Source organism: Oncorhynchus clarkii, chromosome 30 (genome assembly GCF_045791955.1).
Source record: "Oncorhynchus clarkii lewisi isolate Uvic-CL-2024 chromosome 30, UVic_Ocla_1.0, whole genome shotgun sequence".
In the NCBI taxonomy this organism is placed as follows: Eukaryota; Metazoa; Chordata; class Actinopteri; order Salmoniformes; family Salmonidae; genus Oncorhynchus; species Oncorhynchus clarkii.
In genome coordinates this window covers 13,870,430-13,890,592 of record NC_092176.1, presented here as the reverse complement: position 1 = coordinate 13,890,592, position 20,163 = coordinate 13,870,430, and positions in this window count along the sequence as shown.

The window sequence follows — 20,163 nt, the reverse complement described above, 5'->3', positions numbered from 1 at the left end:
TGACAGTAATGAGCTCTGTTGGACATAATCATGAGTTTTCGGGTGCTAGGTTCCCAATCCTGGCATAAATTGGGCTGCAGGACAAGTCGATATTTGTCCCTGTTGACAAGAGATTGCAGTCAGAAGCACTGAGGAGGGACGAGGTGGGGGGGAGGAGGGGGTGTCTGCAGATGCTCCAACCGACAGACGTCGAAGATAAAAGCGGATGACTCTGCCTGCTGAGATCAGAGGGAGAGAAAGAGAGACAGACAAAGGGAGACAGAGTGGGAGAGAGTTATTGGACAGGATCATCATTTTACAGTTTTGTCAAATTTCATCCTCTAGCACAGCCAAAACTAACTACATATGTGAAATAGTGAGAGCGAGAAGTGATTCATCTTTCTGTGTGTGAGAGATCATGTGTTACTCATTTGCCATCTGGGAAAGGGAACGTATTTGACAATGATAGAGCATAAAATAAATCCCATATGATTGTAATTCTGAATTATGCCAGAACCTAAACCCTTAAAGGACCACACAACAGTCAGAGAAAATTACACAACTAAATGCAAGCATTCAAGTTTGAGAGACTACTCATGTTGATTGTTACACCTGGTTACCTGATTACAAACAAACTACTAATAACGGATCATGTAAGAAGAGATAGGATGCAATCTTGCATATGGTCGACTGGCCAGACCTGTTGTTGTTATTGAGATGAGTTGGACTGACAGCTTGTCTGATGGTGTTAGCCAGTGGCAGTTTTGGGATAACTCACCCAGAATACCAGCTGACCAAGGCAGAGTGGGAATATGAAGGCTACAGCCAGTGAAAAAGCATCAGTGTTAGCTTTTTAAAATCCCAGACATGCTTTCTGTGATTTTGTGTGTGCGTGTGTGCATGAGTGTGTGTTTAGATCAGCCTTTCTTAAAATATGGGTCCTGGACCTGTTAATGGTGGGTGGCGACATGTCAGAGTAAATGTATAATCATTTCATGAATTGCTGGAATTGATTTGGCCAAGTGCAACTGATGATGTGCTGTCAGCCAATGACTAAGGATGATGTGCTGCCAGTCAATGACTAAGGATGATGTGCTGCCAGTCATTCCCACTCACTCACTTCTGTCATCAGATGGAGTCAAGCTAGCCGCAAGTTCTGACTGAACTCAATTGTCATGAAACGCAAGTACAGCGATGAGTTTCTCTCTCTTGGTTTCATACAAACTCTGAGAAATAACTGATACTGCAACCCTAAGTAACAGTACATATGAAGATGAAAAAGGATCAGGCCTACTGTTCATCTTAATGTAGAAATTATTGGTGGAAAAAGTCTAGGTTGGAACTGTCACTGTTAAAATAAGTCATATTTGTATTTATTCTGAACTGGAATAAATTGAAACAAGATGCTTTTTGAGGCAAACCCACTCACACAATCCAGGGTTGTTCATCTACAGCAGGAAGCTGTCTCCTGCCTGGCTGAGAAAGCAATAGATGTTCTGATTCAGTTTGGTACCACATACTTATGCTAGTCAGGGTTCTCAACTCTGGCGTACTTAAAAAACAAGTACAGAAACAGTGTCAATGCTGAACATGACCTTACTGTTAAAAACAGCCCAGAATAGACCTGCTTGTTGAATCTTCAACCAGCCACACCTCTCACTTCTCAACTGTATGTGTTTCTGGTCTACATCTGTGTGATGTGATCAATCAGTTTATTCCAGTTCAGAATACACATGATTGATGTATTATATTTTAACAGCAACAGTTCCAACCTAGACAGATATGTAAGAGTGTTTTTAAAGGGGGAAATAAACATGAATAGCTATTTATATGATTATATTTCATTTCATTGTTATTTGTCTATATTGCATTTGTTTTAGGCTGACATAAGGGAAATGAAATGTACTAATATTTACGTATAGTTGCATGTTTTCATAAGGTTGGGTTCCAGGAAAACACAGAATTTCTCATTTGGGTCCCAGGCTGAAAAAGTTTCAGAACCCCTGGTTTAGATGCATCATACATGTTTGCATTCATGCTCTGTGTTCTACAGGTTGTCGTCCTCATGTTTTGTTGTTGTTCAAAAAAATGTCAATGTTCAAGACCCCAACCCTATGAATAACTGAAATGCCTCATCAGGGTGGGGGCATGGGAGGATGGTTGTGCTCAGGGCCGGCTCTAGTTTATTGGAGGCCCTAGGTGAGATTAAGTTGGGGGCCCCCCAACTCCCGTCAACATTTTTTGTTGATGTAAGGTTTAAAGTTAATTTCCTGCAATTCTACACATTTTACCATGGGGCACAGAGAAAATGTTGCAGTTTTACACCAAGTTTTCTGCATTTCTACACATTTTGCCGTGGGGCGGAGAGAACTTTGCAATTTTATAAAAAATGGAATGCAATTATACTTATTTTGCCATGGGGCTTCAAGAAAAAGTTAGCAGTTTTACAGCTTATTTCCAGAAATGTTACGCATTTTATAATGACTTATTTCATGCTTATATAATATACCTGAGTATGAATTACTAACACAATCAATGGGGGGCCCCCTGGAGGTCAGAGAACCTGGGCACGTGGCCTGCATGCCCGGTCGGTATTCGGCCATGATTACTACTATTTTAGATAGCTGGCTAAACTATCTACCAATCTAAAAATGTTAAGCTGACATGGCTAATTGAGTGGCTGTCAGTGACTGACATACACTACATGACCAAAAGTATGTGTACACCTTCTCGTCAAACATCTCATTCAAAAATCATGGGCATTAATATGGAGTTGGTCGCCCCTTTGCTGTTATAACAGCCTCCACTGGTGGAAGGCTTTCTACTAGATGTTGGAACATTGCTGCAGGGACTTACTTCCATTCAGCCACAAGAGCCTTAGTGAGGTCAGGCACTGATTTTGGGCAATTAGGCCTGGCTCGCAGTCTTCGTTCCAATTCATCCCAAAGGTGTTCGATGAGGTTGAGGTCAGGGCTTTGTGCAGACCAGTCAAATTTTTCCACACTGATCTCGACAAACCATTTCTGTATGGACCTTGCTTTGTGCACGGGGGCATTGTCATGCTGAAACAGGAAAGGGCTTTCCCCAAACTGTTGCCACAAAGTTGGAAGCACAGAATCGTCTAGAATGTCATTGTATGCTGTAGCGTTAAGATTTCCTTTCCTTGTAAGTAAGGGGCCTAGCCCGAACCATGAAAAACAGCCCAGACCATTAATCCTCCTCCACCAAACTTTAAAGTTGGCAATACGCATTCAGGCAGGTAGCATTCTCCTGGCATCCGCCAAACCCAGATTCATCCATCGGACTGCCAGATGGCGAAGTGTGATTTATCACTCCAGATAACGCATTTCCACTGCTCCAGAGTCCAATGGCGGCGAGCTTTACACAACTCCAGCCGACGCTTGGCATTGCGCATGGTGATCTTAGGCTTGTGTGTGCCTGCTCGGCCAAGAAAACCCATTTCATGAAGCTCCTGACGAACAGTCCTTGTGCTGACGTTGCTTCCAGAGCCAGTTTGGAACTCGGTAGAAGATGAAATAGCCGAATCCACAAATTTGAAAGGGTGTTCACATACTTTTGTATATTTAGTGTAACAAGAGAAAAAATGCTGATGTGCAACCAAATATCGAAATTGCACCTGGAGTATTCTACTATTCTTACCCGACTGAGTTCCTAAAGAATATATATAGTGACCAGGGGCCCTAAGTGACCGCTTATGTTGTTTATGCCTGGAACCAGCCCTGGGGGTGAGTATCAATGTTCACACAACTGTCACCCCATGTCAAGATGGAGAAAGCCATGCAGCATATACCCTGCTTAATTGATGTACACCACCAGTCCAACTCACCTCCCGTAGTCCCCACTCCAACCCCAGGAACACAGGTGTCTGTCCTTGAGTGTTGTCATCAGCGTGAGCTGCCACACTCAAATGGAGCATCTGAACACCCCACAACTGAACCTAAACACAACTGCAGGTCGCTACTCCGGACCTCCCCTCAGATCTCCCTGCTGTCCTATCCCACCCACACAGCTACAAATGTCCACGCATTTCAGGCGCACCCAAGCGCATACAAACACATAGTAATTAGTGTGTGTGTGTGTGTGTGTGTGTGTGTGTGTGTGTGTGTGTGTGTGTGTGTGTGTGTGTGTGTGTGTGTGTGTGTGTGTGTGTGTGTGTGTGTGTGTGTGTAAACAGAGATCTGACACATTCCACAGCCTGTCAACACTATCCCTACTTTCCCCCCAGCATCCGTCCACCTGTCTCATGAACATACACACACGCACACACACACAGGCACGCACACAGTATCATATGTCAAAATAAAGTTACAGAAAACACCTGAGATCAGAGAATGGAGCCCATAACATATTTGCAGGCTTTTAAAAATACAAACAGTAACTCAAATACTCAAATGTTTATCAAACAAACAAAGCACTTGCTAAAGGCATGTGTACTCACAAAGATCATGTTAGAACCTCACATCATTAACAAAAAACAATTAGTGAAGTTACATATAGAGAATGGAACAAGAGAGCTGTGAGAATAGAGGTTTAGGGACCCCTCACCTCCCCTCCCCCACTCCATCCCTCCACAGAACAGGGAGGCCTGGGGTGTCATCCTGCTTAGCACAGGGCATAGTTATTAGACCCTACCCTGGCTACATGTGAGCTGTAACACAAAGGAGCCACTGGAGCCCACGTTCAGGGGATCAGGTTAGGGGCACTTTAATGGGACACAATTTGGTCCCATTTGGGGGGGGGGGGGGGGGGGGAAGAGGGATAGATAGAAAGAAAGAAAGAAAGAAAGAAAGAATGAAAGGACGGTATCTACTAATGAAAAGTTCTCATTCAGAATTTTAGGGGTAAGTTAAATGTAGAATGACAGAGTGTGTCAGATTCAACAAGTCTTTCCTGGTTACATCGGATTTTAGTGACCACCTTAAAAACACAACCAACATCAGATAAGCCACGGATAGGTTTGAAGTGAAACATGATATAATTGGATGTACAGTGATCACTAGCTCGAGCAGTGTGTTATTGGTGATTGTACGAGCACATGCTGTCTAACGATAAAAACAGGCTGAGTTGAGACTGTGGCCTTGTGGAGGGACTGAAGTCTGCTTGTCTGTAAAGGGGAAACCCTATCTGGCTGGAGGATTAGGACTCTCACACAACAGTGTTAATAACTGAATGCGTCTGTGCATGGGCTCCACACCAGTCTAGACAATGGAGCTTCTGATCCATCAAAACACATGGGCCAAACATGACCAAGTCTGACCTCTGAGAACCCCAGAAAGTAGCAGGAACCCCTTTCCTGTCGGGGCAACCTGGACTCAGGGGTAGACATAACATAGTAAACGTACATCCAGGACACTCCAATTAGAATGATATGTTATGTTTTATATGGTTTCATATGAATTCCAATTTGTTGTGGCTAACGTTAGCTAGGTGGCTAGCGCTTACATTAGCTATGTGGCTAACATTAGCGAGGCTAGGGGTTAGGGTTAAGGTTAGGAGTTAGGTTAAAGGGTTAATGTAAAGGTAAGCTAACCTACTAAGTAGCTGCAAAATAGCTAAAAAGTAGTAAGTAGTTGCAGAGTTGCTAAATAGATAAAACTGTCTGTGATGAAATTTGAACATGCAACTTTTGGGTTGCTGGACATTCACGTTATACTCATACCCATCCATCCCAACCAACCACCCAACTTTATTTTTTTTGCTTTAAGTAATCTATTACCTTCTGTAACCATACCACACATAGCAAACATATCATACTAATTTGAGCGGTTTGGATTTCAATTTACTATGTTATGTTTAGTCTATGAGACCAGGCTGGTCAGGGTGGATGAAACTGATTCCTTCCCCAGAAGATGAAGGAGTTAGCTTTATCCTATATAAGGACATAATGGTATTTCAACTAAGTTATTTGCCGATTACCAAACCTAAATACAACCAACAACCATCCAACAGTTCCAGAACCAACTCATTGGAATGCCCCCACCCCATGACCCAACTAGCAAATTAGGACTCTTAATATTGGGATGGTATTTTTCCATGGGTTGATCTCCCTGCCTGTCCTGTGCGTTTACAATACATCAGTTCCACACACCCTTCCACACTGTGGGTTTCTCTCTATTTGTCTTTCTCTCCCAGAGGAGCCCCCCAAAGTGAGTTCCTTTGATGTTTTAAATACCCCCCCACCCCCACCTTGCTTCTCCACAGCACTGTAATGAGCAGTTTGAGAAGAAAATAGAGAAAGGTACATTAACTTGAAGTTAAACAACACTTTATAGGAGACTACTCAACCAATGTCAACAATCTCTGACTTCACCCCAGTTCAAAGGAACCATTTATCCTTCTGCAAAGGAGACCAGACAGTGTTACAGTGTGATAAATATTCAAAGAGCTTGCAAAAATGAAGCATAACGGCAGTCTAAAAGTAAGTAAATCACTGAAACTGAGAACAGTTTGTCTTTTGGGAACCTCAAAGTTCAATATCCTAATATCTCTTGTGAGATTTAAGCCTCCACTTTCATCATTTTCAAATGATTTCATGCCATGTACCTTCTGGAAAATTCATTTTGCCGTTTTGCAAAGCAAGCCTCCATAGCAGGGCTTGAACAATTGTTCAGCTATGTCCGATGAACTTCAGCCTGACCAGCTGCCTTGTGTTGTGTGGAAACCTCAGTTTCTGTTCCATGCATTCCGATCTCTCTCCCCTGTTCTTAACGTGTGTGAAGCACTCATTCTGCACACATGCTCACACCATGGTATTTGTGAGCCCTGCCCTGACACACAGCCAGCATTCCTGTGTGTGTGTGGCGTAACCCCAGAAATTGCAGGTTGTGAGTGAATTAAAGAGGAGAGACGTAGATGAGCAAAACCCGACTGAGAAAAATCGTATTTCTATAAGTATTTTTCAACCCTCAGCCAAAGGGCAGGCCGGTGGGGAGCCTGTTAATCCACCTGGCTGGTTCCAATCTGTTGGGGTCAAAGGGCAGACCCCCTATACACTCTGACAGTCCATGGGTCACTCTGTCAGGACCCCCTCATAATCCTCCTGTGACCGCAGGACAAACATTAACTCATTTCACAAGGTCTGATCCATCAACAGACGTCTCAGGGCAGACCTCATCCATTCTCTGTGTGGACTCAATTCTCTCCACTCTGAAAGGTCAGAACGGACAAACGGACCCCCAGGCAAAGATTATCATTGTTGATCAATGCCCAAGCTTATCTCACCACTCTTGTCGCTTATTTGAAGATTAGGTTTTTCATATGTTTAATTTATACATGTCACTATAGTTACGAAATCGGTTTTGCGGAACAAAACATTAATACGAAGCTCCATTGATAGTGATTGATAGGAATGACTATAATTGCTGTCTTTACAGTAATGAGCTTGTTTTTCTCCAAAAATACTATGGTGTCTGCAGTCTGTCTTCTCTGTAAGACACTCATGTGCTTTGATGAATGGTGACTTAAATAATATCCATAATGGACGATGGACGTTGAAAAATCGAGATTGTGTAACTTGAGGATGGGGGAGTATTGTAAAAAAACTAAACTTTTCTATATGGCCAACAAGTTGTCAACACTCACTCAATGATTGGGATTTAAACCTAAACAAAGATAGCAATTGAAGATCTTGTAATCTGAGCTAATGGGATAATACAGGTCTTTATGCATTACAATGAAAAGGAGAACAATTGGACGGCCAATACACAACCATGATGTTACAGTGTCTAGAACCATTATCTTTACTCCTCCTCCTCTCTCTCTGTCTCTGTGTCTCTCTCTCTCTCTTTGTGTCTCGCTGTCTCTCTCTCTCTCTGTCTCACCCTCTCTCTCTCCCTCTCTCTCTCCCTCTGTGTCTCTCTCTGTCTTTCTCTCTCTCAACGTGTCTCTCTCTCTTTCTGTGTCTCACTCTCTCTGTCTCTCTGTAACTAACTCTGTCTTTCTCTGTCCCTGTCTCTGTGTCTCTCTCGTTCTCTCTCTCTCTCTCTTTCTCTCTCTCTCTCTCTCTCTCTCTCTCTCTCTGTCTGTATCCTTCTCTCTCTGTGTCTCTCTCTCTTTCTTTATCTCTCTTTCTCTCTTTGTAGCTGTACTACACTGTACTTTGTCTCAGATAATCTTCCCCTAGGCTGTATGTTGAGTAGTGACCCATTACATCATCAGCTGTCCTGTTCGACCAGGAAGTACCCTTCCCTCACTAACCTGTTACACCAACACACTGTACAGGTGAGATAGCCCAGACTTGTGCTGTCTACAGTAAGGCAGCAGTATTGGGATGGTAACAGTTTGGCCTTTTGGGCCTTCACTGGGTGGGAGATCTGAGAAGTTTTTAACAGGCATCTGATTAAAGCAGATTCTCTGAATGGACCGATGTTGTTTAGACATGTTGTTTTTATTCATGCCCAGGACCACACCTTGTTCCACCCACTGGTACCAGTGACAGACAGGGCTGCTTGGGCGAGGAGGATTTTAGCCAGTTGGACGAGTGCATGAAAGGATATAAAGAATGAAGACTAAGACCCTTGTATTTTGTAATACAGTAAGTGAAGCATAAAATACTAGATGTAAATCAGGATCGGTGGCACTTCTAGCAGAATTCTGATCATTGACATTCTACAGGAAATTAAAATACTCCACATTGTGAGTCGCATACATTTTAAGTAGTATCATAAACTGAGCAATAATACTACCTATTTCGGTCAAGCATGACAAGTACCAGACCCAGTAGAGGGTACAACATGTGTATTCCTGAGAGACAGCTGTGTTGTAGCAGAAACTGATGTAAAAACAGAGGGCGTGACACTGACTGACCTCAAAACGGGGTGACTTCCTTCCTCATTGCCCTGCTAATGGTTGAGATGTAAAAAATGGACCTGATTATCCATTTGTGATGTGTGGGTGTGATCATTAGTAATGTCCAAATTAGATATGCATTGAATAAAGCTTGACTTATTGATGATCTGTCCTTTATTAATAATCTGATATATGTGGCACCTTTCAGACATCATCGAGAAGGTGAAAATCATGCCCCGTTAAACATTTTTTTCAGGGGGATCTTTTTGATGAGACAGCAGCTATTTGAGGGAAAAAAAACATTCAGTTAAAATGAATCTTACAAATAGCAGTGTTGGGGCGATCTGAAAAGCCATAGCCAATCAATAAATAATATAAGAATACTCGTAGGAAAGATTTCCATCTTTAGCTCACAATCTGTGGATAACAAACGATTAGAAAGATTCAAACATTTTGTAACACATCACAGCACAATTGAAAAATATATGGCACATGGAAACCAAACGAGGGTGGTCTGTGGTGATAGGTGGGATGGGCTGAGTGTGGCTGAGGGGTGGGATTAAAGAGTCTGCTTGGTAATGTATTGTTGTTATATATAAAAGTACCACGTATGTAAAATGTATAGTTAAAATGTACATATATGTAGCAAAAAAGCTGTAAAAAAAAAACTACAATATTTGTCCTCCGAAGAGGAGGGTGGTGGAGGGGTAAAAAGTAAATAAATATATATATATATTTTATGAACAAAAGGAGCAGTAAAATAACTGTGCTCCCATGTCAACACCAAGACAACAACGATAACTTTGTCATCGGTTTTAACTGTGCAATAAACATCAATAAGCAGCTAGGCAGGTTCAAAAAGAAGGAAGTGCATATGTGTTTTGAAGGAAATGAACAACGGCAATGTGGGGTAAGATGGACAGACAGACCTGGATCCCTCATCCTGTCCGCTACTGACCACGTGTCGTAGAGCGTTGGGCCAGTAACCGACAGGTCGCTGGTTTGAATACCCAAGTCGACAAGGTAAAAAATGTGCCGATGTACCCTTGAGCAAGGCACTTAGCCCTAATTTTCTCCAGTGGTGCTGTACTACTATGGCTGACCCTGTAAAACAACACATTTCACTGCACCTATCCAGTGTATGTGACAATAAAATAACCTGGTTTTCAGAATCATTGGGCAAGGATGGATGGGCATGTGGAAAATAAACCTGGCCACAAAAATAATCAGAAAATGTTTTTGAAGCCCTGATGACTTCCATTATTACTAAACTGAACTGAATGATGACTAGATTCCTTATAATATTGAGGAATTTCCAAACAACCTATCACAGGAGAAACCAAGGCATATTAGCAGTGCTTTTGGGTGGACATCGTTATGTGATGCTTCCGATGACAGCGTGCCTTGGCCAGAGCTGAATGTGCTTGGTTCGTGGCCTTCCGGATTTGGGCGCTCAAGGCTCATCCTCCCTGGGGTACAAAGCTCCTCTTCACAACATCCTCTATCCCATCCATTGTGAAAGAGTGGTGCCTCTGGGCACACTGCCCCCATGCCCATTACAGACCTAAATGCATCTCCTGTCATTGCCCATACCCAGTGCCAGTTCAGCTGGATGCATACAGGTGCTCGGATCCTGCAAAAAAATAACAATAATAAAAACAATGACCAGAAGGGTACATTCTATTGAACCAATTGTTACCAAACTCAAATAATAAGTTCTGACATGGTAAGAATTTGACTCATTCAGGTGATCTGACATGACTTGACATGACTCATTGATGTGAGAAGACTGGGCTTCCAAGGCTATGACTTAGTGATGCTCACACAGGAACATTTGCATTATAATATATATCAGTGATGTTCTTCCATATTTCTCACCATGTCTCACCCTGTAGACCTCTGCGACGCCATCAAACATTACTGCCCCTAACCCTTGCCAGGTGCCCTTGACAGCTTCCTCGATTTGAGCACACATATCAATAGGGGCCATTGCTGCACAAATAACAGAACAAAGCTGCCTCAGTGATTACTTGGTGTGATGCTGTGCTCTGTCTGCACCTCCTTCCTGTCACATACCCCTCCCATTCTCCGGCATCGTGAATCCTAGGGCCTGTAGAGACCCCCCCCCCCCCTTCTTCCTGACAGGTGCCCCCAGTATTAGTTGGCTTGCCTTAGCTCTGCACTGGAATCTATCAGAGCCTGGCTGGGCTACGAGGGCAAGCAGGGATCTTGGGACAGACGCTGGCGACGATCAAGAGATGCATGGCTGTTTTAAAAGTTGCAGTTGTGTATTCTATTATTTTAATATAGAAAAAATTGTTAAAGTTGCAAATATAAAGAACAAATTGCAAGCACCTACTCCAATTACATTTCCAGCACAAACGTTTGCTGTTGATGAGAAACCAAAAAGCCAAACCATGGTTGACCAACAACCTGACCAAAATGGTGACCTTGCTCATGCCCATTCTAGGATCTCTATGGGTGTGCAGAAGGGTCTCTCTTGCTCTCTCTTCTACTTCTTTATGAAGCTGCCATCTGCTGACCAAAAAGAGGTAACACTCATCACTTTGCAATTCCTCAGTTTGGTCAGCAAATGGCAGCTTCATAAAGAAGTAGAAGAGAGAGCGAGAGAGACCCTTCTGCACACCCATAGAGATCCTAGAATGGGCATGAACTAGAATGGTTATGAACCTTCTTATGACGGAGTTAAGGGTCACCATTCTGGTCAGGTAGTTGGTCAACCACGGTTTGGCTTTGCTGTGATAAAGATACATAGCCGGAGGAAGTAAGCGTGCTGCAGCACCTGCTAATAAATGTAAATGAAAAATAATAATAATAAAAAATACTCTGTGTGAGCGGATAAAAATACTCCTCAGCACAAATTGAAGAATGTATCTTCACTGTATGTTCGTTAACTAGCTAGCTAGCCAGCCAGTTTTAGTGGAATGATTCCATAACACTTTTTTTTTAAAGACTAGCCTGCTGGCCTTAGGGAGTCGATATGAACATTAGCCCGAGCTATTTAGGAGGGATATCACACCTGGCACAAATGATTGTCTAGTTCTGTTTTTCCTGCTTAGGGGTGTGCCCAGAGGGGAGTAGTTCAAAGTCTGGGTACAGGGGGTGGCTTGGGTCTAAAATGATATAGTGAGCCTTGCGGAGGGCCCTGACCTTAAAGATCTCATTCAGGCCTGTCTGTTTGACTCCAAGTACCTTGCTTGCTGTGGTGATAATCCTTCTCAGCATATTTCTCTGGCTGACAGTGGCATTGCCAAACCAACAAACAATAGAAAAAGTTAAAATACTCTCAATAAAAGATATGTAAAACAGAGTCAGTATAGTACAGTCTACATTAAAAGATTCCAGCTTTTTAAGAAAGTACAGTCTCTGTTGGCTCTTTTTGTAGATCAGGTCTGTACATTTACTCCACTGAAGCTTATTGTCCCAAGAGGACACCCAGGTATTTGTATTCCTCTACGATCTCTATGTTCTGACCTCTGATAGATGTTGCAGAGGCAGGTGTTGTACGCTTCCTGAAGTCTATGCACATCTCTTTGGTCTTGTTGGTATTGAGGACCAAGTGTGATTCCTCACACCACTCTACAAAGTCATCTAGGACCGGGCCAGGATGTTCCTCGTCATCATGCAACAGGCTGATCAAGGCAGTGTCATCAGCGAACTTAACAAGGTGTCTGTCAGTATGGGAACTAGTACAACTATTAGTGTATAAGATGTACAGGAGTGGGGACAAAACACATCCTTGAGGAGCACCTGTGTTGGTATTGCGTATATCCGACATGTGGGGACCTATATTGACTCGCTGTGAGCGTTGGTTCAGGAAGTCCAACAGCAACAAAACCAGCCCATCATCTAAGGAGAAGTCCCGAATGAGTCTCTGTGCCAGAATATAAGGCTGGATTATGTTGAAGGCAGAAGAAAAGTCAACAAACAGAACCCTAACATGGGATTTGGCACCCTCTAGATGTCTATAGACCATGTTAAGGAGGGTGAGAATGGCATCATCAACTCCTCTGCTAGGCTGACAGGCAAATTGAAATGGGTCGAGAAGCTTCTGAGTGACGCTGAGAATAAGACTTTCCACAAGTTTCTCAAGGCATTTCATTACTAAGGATGTCAAGGCGACAGGGCGGTAGACATTCAGCACAGAGTGGAATAGATGCTTTAGGAATTGGTATAATTATTGAGTTTTTCCACAATACTGACATGTGTTGCTGGTCGAGTGAGGATTGGAAAATGTCTGTAAAAACACCAGCCAGTTGTTCAGAACAGTGCTTTAACACATGTCCACTTATTTTGTCTGGGCCTGGGCTTTTGTATGTGTTACATCCCCTGAACAACTTCAAAACATCAGACTGTTGAACAACAACCCTCTTAAACATTTGTAATGATGCTTCCATTTGTTTTACCTCCGACACAAAGTCGTTTGTTTCAAATCTTGAGAAGAAAAGATTCAGTTCATTAGCCATGTTCTGGCCCTCATATCCCACAAAGTCAGCACTGGTTTTTCCCCTGCCTATGTGGGGGGCGCTAGCTGTGGATTTAATCCCTTGCCAGGCCACCCTTGCGTTTCCTGAGGAGAGGGTCCTCTCCACCCTTTGCTTGTCTCCTTGTCCAACATTCCAACAATATGAACAACATTCCTTTCAAACAATGCAGTCAATCCACAGCCATACACTGACTGAAATCAGTTGATGATAGGACTTAGACAAGTTGTACAAGCAACTAGAACTGACATTGTATCATGTAATACTAACAGCTTTCCAAGAAAACAACAATTGAGACATTTATGGTCTGTTTACATATCTTTTAGGGGTTATTTGTCCAGGAAATTGGCATAAAACCCATATAAACTGTGTTTATAATTAATTATATGACAATATTTTAGGTTGAAAATATTTCTATAACACTTTTCTGATGTATCACATGCCTTAGGCCTACTTTTAATTTCCTGCATAAGTCAAATCAGGAAATGCATCAGTTCTGCCTCTACTGTCATTAATTCCAACTAGACTGGTTTTGGATTTCTCCCTAACCACAATGGCTGCCATTTTCACCCCATTCTGGGACTTTAAGGGTTTATGACATAACACCTCAAGTAATTTAATAGGATCTCTATGGTCCACATGGCAAAGTGACGTTTTCAACTAAATTCACGGAAGCGGGGACAAGCAGAGGAGGGGAAGCAATCTTTCCTCATTGAAAGCAGTGCAGCCAAACCTGATTTCATTGAATAACTTTATTTATTATAACTGGATTATAGCTTCCATCCAAATGTTGTGAATGGTATATATTCATGTCAAAGTCACAAGTCAACTCCATTACACTCAAAAGTTACTTCAACTTGTGAATGCTAGCAATGGCTAGCTATGCTAGCTATTGTCTCCAGTCAACTCCATTACACATAAAAGTTAAGGTTGGTAGAAAATTCTCTGTGCATACACCAAACAGTACCCATCTTGTAACGGCTAATGGAGCACCACATTAGCCCGTTACAATATGCTAGCTAAATTAAATGGTTCTGTTCACCACCTAAACTGGAACCGTGTATGGATGCATTGCCTATCACGTTACAATTCTGTAGAAAAATTTTGACATGACTGTAAACTTCTATGGCGCCTGCTATTGCTTCAAAACATTTATTTTATTTATTTATTTCACCTTTATTTAACCAGGTAGGCAAGTTGAGAACAAGTTCTCATTTACAATTGCGACCTGGCCAAGATAAAGCAAAGCAGTTCAACACATACAATGACACAGAGTTACACATGGAGTAAAACAAACATACAGTCAATAATACAGTATAAACAAGTCTATATACGATGTGAGCAAATGAGGTGAGATAAGGGAGGTAAGGGCAAAAAAAGACCATGGTGGCAAAGTAAATACAATATAGCAAGTAAAACACTGGAATGGTAGATTTGCAATGGAAGAATGTGCAAAGTAGAATAAAAATAATGGGGTGCAAAGGAGCAAAATAAATAAATGAATTAAATACAGTAGGGAAAGAGGAAGTTGTTTAGGCTAAATTATAGGTGGGCTATGTACAGGTGCAGTAATCTGTGAGCTGCTCTGACAGTTGGTGCTTAAAGCTAGTGAGGGAGATAAGTGTTTCCAGTTTCAGAGATTTTTGTAGTTCGTTCCAGTCATTGGCAGCAGAGAACTGGAAGGAGAGGCGGCCAAAGAAAGAATTGGTTTTGGGGGTGACTAGAGAGATATACCTGCTGGAGCGTGTGCTACAGGTGGGAGATGCTATGGTGACCAGCGAGCTGAGATAAGGGGGGACTTTACCTAGCAGGGTCTTGTAGATGACATGGAGCCAGTGGGTTTGGCGACGAGTATGAAGCGAGGGCCAGCCAACGAGAGCGTACAGGTCGCAATGGTGGGTAGTATATGGGGCTTTGGTGACAAAACGGATTGCACTGTGATAGACTGCATCCAATTTGTTGAGTAGGGTATTGGAGGCTATTTTGTAAATGACATCGCCAAAGTCGAGGATTGGTAGGATGGTCAGTTTTACAAGGGTATGTTTGGCAGCATGAGTGAAGGATGCTTTGTTGCGAAATAGGAAGCCAATTCTAGATTTAACTTTGGATTGGAGATGTTTGATATGGGTCTGGAAGGAGAGTTTAGAGTCTAACCAGACACCTAAGTATTTGTAGTTGTCCACGTATTCTAAGTCAGAGCCGTCCAGAGTAGTGATGTTGGAGGCGGGCAGGTGCAGGTAGCGATCGGTTGAAGAGCATGCATTTAGTTTTAATTGTATTTAAGAGCAATTGGATGCCATGGAAGGAGAGTTGTATGGCATTGAAGCTTGCCTGGAGGGTTGTTAACACAGTGTCCAAAGAAGGGCCAGAAGTATACAGAATGGTGTCGTCTGCGTAGAGGTGGATCAGAGAATCACCAGCAGCAAGAGCGACATCATTGATATATACAGAGAAAAGGGTCGGCCCGGGAATTGAACCCTGTGGCACCCCCATAGAGACTGCCAGAGGTCTGGACAACAGGCCCTCCGATTTGACACACTGAACTCTATCTGAGAAGTAGCTGGTGAGCCAGGCAAGGCAGTCATTTGATAAACCAAGGCTATTGAGTCTGCCGATAAGAATGCGGTGATTGACAAGAGTCGAAAGCCTTGGCCAGGTCAATGAAGACGGCTGCACAGTACTGTCTTTTATCGATGGCGGTTATGATATCGTTTATATCGTAATTGGTCCTTCAGTCCTGTACCACTGATGAACCTTCTACCTAAAAACAACCTGACTCAATTGATCAATACCTCTGAGGTGTGACACCCCCTTGTACTGCAGTTGCTGATTGGTCTGTGTTTGAAGTAGCCATTGTCATCTCTCATGATCAGGTATTTGTATAAATGTATTTAAACAATGAACATACACAACATCATTTACAAAACCCCTGCAATTCACAGCACCTGTTAATCGTCAGTCATTTCATGCTGTCATATGAACCTTTATTGTTTTGTGTTCGTCTTTATTCAATGTTTCTTGTTGTAGTACAATATGTTCACAACAGCCCTACGACCCGGTCATCCAGTGCCATCCCCTCATTTGTACCTCTTTTTTTCCCTCTGACATCTGTTGCAGCCTAAAAACTCCCATCAGACAAGTATGTTCAGTTGTTACTCAAAGTTCTAAATGTGACTGTCAGCTGCACTTGAACACAAGGATGCAAAGCAGTGAGTGAGCAACGGGTATCCCTGTTTATTGTTCACCTTGTGAAGTGTATTGCTCTAATGATATTGAAGTGTTACAGTCTTATTTGACTCATTTTGAGGGCAACCCAGACCCCTGAGGAATTCACATCCAGTTCTCTAGTCTCACTCAATTATACAGATATTTCATTTTGTCATTTACATTTTTGTCATTTAGCAGACACTCTCATCCAACTCAAATCACATTTTATTGGTCACATACACGTGTTTAGTAGATGTTATTGTGGTTCTAGCGAAATGCTTGTGTTTCTAGCGCCGACAGTGCAATAATGACAAGTAACAAGTAATATCTAACAATTTCACAACATTACACAATACACAGAAATCTAAGTAAAGGAATGGAATTTAAGAATATATAAATATATGGACGAGCAATGTCAGTGGCATAGACTAAGATACAGTAGAATAGGATAGAATACAGTATAAACACATGAGATGAGTAATGCAAGATATGTAAAACTTATTAAAGTGACTAGTATTACACTTATTAAAGTGGCCAGTGATTTCAAGTCTAAGGCAGCAGCCTCTAATGTGCTAGTGATGGCTATTTAACAGTCTGATGGCCTTGAGATAGAAGCTGATTTTCAGTCTCTCGGTCCCAGCTTTGATGCACCTCTACTGACCTCGCCTTCTGGATGATAGCGAGGTGGACAGGCAGTGGCTCGGGTGGTTGTTGTCCTTAATGATCTTTTTGGCCTTCCTGTGACATCGGGTGCCCTGGAGGCCAGGTAGTTTGCCGACCGCAACACCCTACAGGAGCAATTAGTGTTAAGTGCCTTGCTCAAGGGCACATCGACACATTTTTCACCTCATCGGCTTGGGATTCAAACCAGTGAACTTTCGGTTACTGGCCCAATGTTCTTAACCGCTAGGCTACCTGCCGCCCATTATTTAACATTCTGTATCACTTTTTAAAGTTACATTTCACTGTATCCTTCGCAGCACACACAAATGACAATAATACAATTGTTTACTGTAATCTTGAGCATGGTTCTTTGGAGGCTCTAGACTTGAGAGAAGTTTTCAGTGTGATTTGTGAAGCATATTGTAAATATCAGCTTTGATCCTAGAGCAGAAATGTTTTATCTTTCCATACAATCATATACCATGTGAACTATTTCTATGATTGAAACATGGGTTTTTGAAACAAAGTAATTAGAAATTCACCCCATTTCTATTAGCTTATTCTAAGTTGTTGCAGCCCTTTCAGGAGGTACCGCTTAAAACAAGTTAAGAATTAGAAATCAAATAGACTGAAAATATTAACAGATCTAACATAGCCATATAGTTAATATGGAACAGAAGTAAAAGTAGTATTTCACTTCATGTAAAAAATATAATGTAAACAACAGCATCCCACCTGATTTTGAGCATTCAACTCAGCATGTCTGTGTGGCTGGCTGCACTGACTTCAGATAAGGCATCTTATGAAAAGGTAACATGTAGCCTATGACAACTCCCCAAATTCCTTTTGGGTCAATCTATTATCTCTGTGTCAGCAATTACATTTTATCCAATTCAATGCAACTGTTTTAGTTTCCTGTCTGAGCTTTGGTGCGGAGAGGCTTTTTGCAATTGAGACGTGGGGGGCAGCTAGGTAGCAGAGGTCCACAGGACTGATGGTACTTGGGGCTCCGAAAAGAGAGAACATGGAAGTGTGGATCCTTGAAGTGAGGCAGAGAACTGTTATCCCTCGAGGAGCTCAAGGTCTCTGATTTAGAGCGAGGCCCGAGGACGATAGGGGGACATGTCTTCGGGGTGAGAGTTGTCATGGTTCGGCTCAGAACTCTGGTCTTACCAGAGCCCAGTAAGGGTGCTGCTGGAGACTTCTTCTTCTTCTCAAGACTCCTGGTCTCTGGCTGCTCTGCTTGATACATCCGCTGGAGTATATTGCGGGAGTATGTTTGCCTGTTCGGCACCTTGGACTCAAGACTCTTCAGAGCCTGGTCTGTGTAGGCTTGCATTTCTATCTGCAGTTGGGTGATCTGCTCTTTAAACTCATCCCTCAGTGCCTCATTACTGGCCTCCAGCTCATGTTGAAAAACCGCTATAAGCTCCTCCCTTTTGACATCCATCTCACCGGTACGCTTGTCTTCCAAAATCTCTGCACCTGCTTTCTCTGTGTTTTCTGGGCCGTTCACCTTTGCCATCTCCAGCTCTCTGCTTTTGACCATCTGAACGAGTTCCAGAATGCCATTCCTTGGGACGTTCATGCCCACCTGTGATTTGACTTGCTTGCGCACCTGCTGGAAAACAGACTGCATCTTTGCTTGAGTTGTCCTCTCTGCGGGGATGCGGTCCTCCGCGCTTTCGTCACTGAGACTGACAGAATTAATCAGGAGAGAGATGGGTTGAGAAATGTCCACTGCTTTGTCAAGAGACTCTTCTCCATCCTGTTCTCCTGGTGTCCCTGCATCCAGTTGCTGTGGTGGTTTATCTGAAGATAACTCACTCATTGTTATTCCTCAACTTTCTGCCTGGTCCGTGCTGCTGTATTGTTCTTCCCCACTGAGTAGTGATCTGTAAACTCAGTGACTATACACTGTTCTGCACGCCCTGCGACTAGGAGGGTCTTAATTGCCTGAGGTGTTGCTTCTTTCCCCTAAGGGTGCTATTTGTCATGGGAATACACTGCAATCTGCCTCATATTCAGTTATATGAATAGTTCTTACAAACCGTTTTCACAGGCCTTTGTGTTTAAAGTGTACAATCACTTTTGTATTTTCTAATAGTTTGGATACATTAGGCTCAGTGGTAATAACAGCATTTGTAACACCTATATGATTAACTATTCTCATGCCCAATTGTCTAACTCTGTTTTTTGTAAATGGCCCAAGCCAATTATCCCAGGCTATCAAACTGTTTTTACTAAACTGCCTGAATTGAACATATTTGGATGATGTATTTGTATTATGTTGTTATACATCAATTGTGAATTAGACAATAATGTAATGGTTGTGCCCTTTCTGGATCAGTTAAGTTACACCATTGAGTTAGCAGAAATCAGTAGGCCTCGTGTCTAGACCATGAATAATCATACTTTCTTTTCATATACAGAATGTAAAGATCAACCGTCTACCACTCCAACATCACACTGTTGTGTAAGCAGCACCGTCTTCATTTACTGCCTCTAATTGCGTCTCTTGACAGCAAAAAGCCCCCTGGTAACAGAGATAAACAAACCCCATCAGGGACAGTTGCTGAAGGTGTCAAATGCTCATTACTGTGACATTGCACTTTCATTAGTCTGTGGTGCTAAAAGAGAATTGATAGAACAATATCTGTTCTACAAACAGTATCTGTGTTTTACAGAATATCTGCATATGTATTGTTACACCAGAGAGCGTTCATGTGATAGTCTTGCATGATAAAGTGTCACTTATGAATACAGGGGGTCAGTCAGTGTAAAGACCCTGTGTTTGAGGGAAATTACAGGGTTATGACATGCATTGCTTTCGTTGATTGACTTAATCTTATTCACTCCCATTGGAACATAAGGACACACACACACACACACATATCTAATGATCACTTTGACAAGATACAACCTATTGTTGTGTTGATGCTTTTGAGGCTGTCAAACTTAAGCCGCTCAAAATCCAAGAAGCAAAGAATAGCTCGAGAGG